This window comes from Canis lupus, chromosome 1 (genome assembly GCF_011100685.1).
Source record: "Canis lupus familiaris isolate Mischka breed German Shepherd chromosome 1, alternate assembly UU_Cfam_GSD_1.0, whole genome shotgun sequence".
NCBI classification, from domain to species: Eukaryota; Metazoa; Chordata; class Mammalia; order Carnivora; family Canidae; genus Canis; species Canis lupus.
The window spans coordinates 39,394,204-39,398,429 of record NC_049222.1 but is presented as its reverse complement, the minus strand read 5'-3'; positions in this window follow the sequence as shown (position 1 = coordinate 39,398,429).

Sequence of the window (4,226 nt, the reverse complement as noted above, 5' to 3'; positions counted from 1 at the left end):
AAAACCATCTAAACAGAATACCTAAGAGGCCTTTGGATCAAAAGTTGGTAAAAGTTGCTGTGTGCTAGCGCCACTGAGGAGACACAGACAAAGCCTGACTACCTCTAGGGTAGATAGTCTAATCAATGTATTTCATATAAACACAGAAACCTTGCTAAGGTTAAATAATGAGTGACTGACAACAGTTGAATGGCAGAAAAGAATAGATATCTAATACTATCTGGCTGATATTCCTTGACTTAGTAATTCATATTTCTTTATGTTTTGCTCCTCACTGTTTAAGATAGAAAAACTAATGATAGATTCATTTCAAGACACTAAAAAAGGATAATTGAGAAGACTATCTCTCTCAGTTGTTCCTGCCTAAAAATCAGAGTACCAGGACACTGGGTCCTGAGTTCATGGCCCATCTATGACAGTTTATCTAAACCACAGGCATAATGTCAAGAGCAGAGTAAGTCTCTGGAACTTGACAACCCCCATGTATATGTGGATGGTGCCCTCTGACAGACACAGGAACCCTGAGCCCAGTTTCCTGAGCCACTCCTGCCAGGCATGGATGTGCCAGGACATGTCCCTGCTCTATGCTCCATTAGGTAGCATCTCTCCACTGTCTTATTCTCTTTTCTTAACCCCTCCCTTGAAGCAAAAGAGGTTGAAATTATCACTCAAATAAATCATTCTTTGTTTTGAAAACCTTTTTGTTTTGATGATCTCAAAACATTTTGCTGAAATCAAAGCTACCCATCTGAAAAGTCAAGCAAAATGCAGTATAAAATGTGTGGCAGTGACAGAGTCTAAATTTCTTGGCAATAGTTGCTACACAGATTAATGTCAGATTTGTGATTCACTCTGAGCAATTCTATAGAATCTTAAAGTGTACAATTTGCTCCCATTTTGTGCCGATACAATCCTATTACTTTTGCATCGCTCCATAGCCCTGTTACTGATGGTCAAAGATGGCGGTAGTGAGGATTTGGAGGCTCCAATTCCCTCAGCTTTGCAGTGTAGATATCCCATCTTTTCCAAAAACTTCTCACAGCACATTTAAGGCAGAAAATAGTCCATTATGCCATCCCAATTCCCAGGGTGTTTTCTTAGCCTTTTACTTAAAGTATCAACATATTTGGGCCACAAAGACATCATTTATCTCTCTGGCAAAGTCTACAGTAAAATCAGGCTTTAGCTTTCTGTCTTTGGCTTCCTTTCCTCTGTGCTTCATTCTGATTCATATTTAGCCTTTTTTTTTTTAACTTTGTGCTAAAGTACCATAGGTACCTGAAGGACACATTGCAGAGGCAATTAGGATGGAGAGAACCCCTTAAATTGATCATCTCGCCACAACTGAAGTTCATTCTTGGAGAGAGGGTGGGAAATATTGCTTTTATCAAATATTAGTATCCACTGTTGGAAATTCTAATGCTATAATTTTCTTGAATATGTTCAGTCCAACCCAACACCTGGTAATATTCAAGGGAAGAAAAATGTCTTTTTGGTTAGTTAAAATCAAAGTCACATGAGCCAGTTAGAGGATCTGCAGTCTCCAACTTTGTTGAGCCCAGTGTAGTAAACTCAGCCATTGTCCGTGGAAGCATTAGTTTGTAGGTATTAAAACTGAGATATCTGAAAAAGAGATCCATGTCTCTTTTTCTTTCTTTTTTTTTAAAGGTTTATTTATTTTTATTTATGATAGACACAGAGAGAAAGAGAGAGGCAGAGACACAGGAGGAGGGAGAAGCAGGCTCCATGCTGAGAGCCTGACACGGGACTCGATCCCAGGACTCCAGGATCGCACCCTGGGCCAAAGGCAGGCGCCAAACTGCTGAGCCACCCAGGGATCCCTCTTTTTCATATAAAAAGTACAAGGCACACCTTAAAATAATGTGCTAAGTCCAGTCCTAGTTGGAGACCAGAGAAGGAAGGGAATGGCATCTGACACTGGGCATGTGATGCAGTTGTGAGACCATCTAGACGAGGTTGGAGCTCCGTGAGCATGGGGCTAATGGCATATTCATGTGCTCCCTCTGTGTCTAGGGCAAGGTTGGGGGGTTAGTTTAAAAATGTCATAGCAGCATTTGCAGCTACCTAACAAGGGGAAGTGACAGGAATTCCTCACCCTGCACATCAGAAGCAGAATATCAGGTCTGGCCCTAACTTCAATTCCCATGAGGTGATACCACCACCTCAATAGCCAACATCTACCAAGGCTTATCCTTTGTCTCTTTAACAGTAGCCCCTCAATTTGAAGAATACTAAGAAATGCAACTATAGTGTTTCTTGTACACTAGAAAACGGTGTAAAAGGCAAACCATTTCTATGCACTGAGCCTATAAATACCTCTATACTGATCTCCCAGAAAACTAGGGCTTTGAGTAATCTGAATGTTGGTGAATTCATGTTCTTTGAAGCATAACCTGATCAAATAGTTGATAATATTTTTAGTTCCTAGTAAATTCAAAGGACTCATTTTGTTAAGGAAGTGTAACAAGTGTTACATAAAAGTGTTATGTCAAGGGGCACCTGGGTGGCTCAGTGGTTGAGCGTCCGTCTTTGGCTGGGGTTGTGATCATGGGGTCCTGGGATCGGGTCCCGCATCGGGATCCCTGCAGGGAGCCTGCTTCTCCCTCTGCCTGTGTCTCTGCCTCTCTGTGTGTCTCCCATGAATAAATAAATAAAATCATTTAAAAAAAAAGTGTTATGTCAAGTGTTAGCTGTGCCCTTTCTGGGAATTATTGAAACACAATGAAACCAAATGCAATTAGTGACACAGTGACTGATTTGTACACCATCAAGCCATCTCTACTCAACATACACAGTCTATAAAGGGAAGCAAATTGCACAGGTTTTCCTAACAGGAGTATATACATGGAGCTGTGCATTAGAATAAACGGAGAAAATGCAGATTGTCTTCATTGTCTATGTCTTTTTTTCCCAGATCATTTAACGATGCAGCTACCAATGTTTAAAATTAGTTTAAGTGATTATGTTTAAGTCCTTCTTGTTATAAGCATTACCATGGACTCTATCAGATGAACTTTCAGATTTTAAAAGAAAAAGTTTCCCATAAATATCAACTTTCTGTGTCATCTGGCAAATGGCCAACTGGAAAGACACAGTCCTTTCAAATCTTTACCTCATATTCAGTGACTAGGTTCTGAGCTACTGGCCCCAAGCATGAAGGTGTTCTAGTTGGGAACCAGTCTCCAGGGGGCATGCAGTAATGATTCCTACCTTCCCCTGGTGTGCACACCAGCCCTCCCGCCACCCATAACACAGCTGACCCCTGACCATCACTGCTACACAGGCTCATAAAGATGTTTTTGTAGACACCAGGCAGAAGAGACACTGGTTTAATTTGTGTCTGTGGCCATCAGCTTCTTGCAAGCCAAGCAACCTTTACAGATCAATAATATGGAATGTAGAAGGACAGCTTCACAACCAGGCATGTGGCCTCCTAGGTCCCCTGCCCTCCCACTCGTGTGGGACCACACACGGGGCCAGCCTGGCCCGAGAGCACCAACAGGGTGGGTGTCCCTCATTGTCTAAGGCAGACAGATGCCTCAGGAACTGGGATGTTTACTTCACAAGGCACCAGCATGGGGCAATTTATAAGAAATGCAATTTCACACACAGAGAAAAAAAAAAGGACATATTTGTAATTGATGATGGGGAGGCAAAACTCTGTGTTTGGATTCTTTCATAGTCGGTGTGAGGAGATGAATACAGGATAAGTGGCACCGAAGGGGCATTAGTTGCAGATTAGTTTTCCCGACTTACAAAACCTCCCAAAATAATTTAGTAATGAAGACCTCTTCTGTGAACTGTCAACTTTATTTATCTGTTCTCCCTCCACTCTGAATCAGAGTCATTTATACACTCTTTGTGGAAGGTGTCACCATTCCACCAAGAATACAGCACGCTGTATGGATTTACAGAGGGATGTGTCCTTTAAAGTCAACTGAAATGACAGTTTTTATCACGTAGAATGTGACCCACAAAAATAGCTTTTTGAATTATTTCAGTGATAGACATCCTCTATTTTGGTCTAGCAATCAGTATCATTATTTCCAACAAAGAGTGATACGCCATTTCTCAGATAGCTTTAAAGAGCAGCCTTGTAGCATTATTTTGTGCTGTAAACAAGGTCATTTGGAGACACTGGTGGGCTCCAGACACAGTAAAACCTGGAGAAAGCAGAGGGTTTGGTATGAACCTGACCTGTAGGC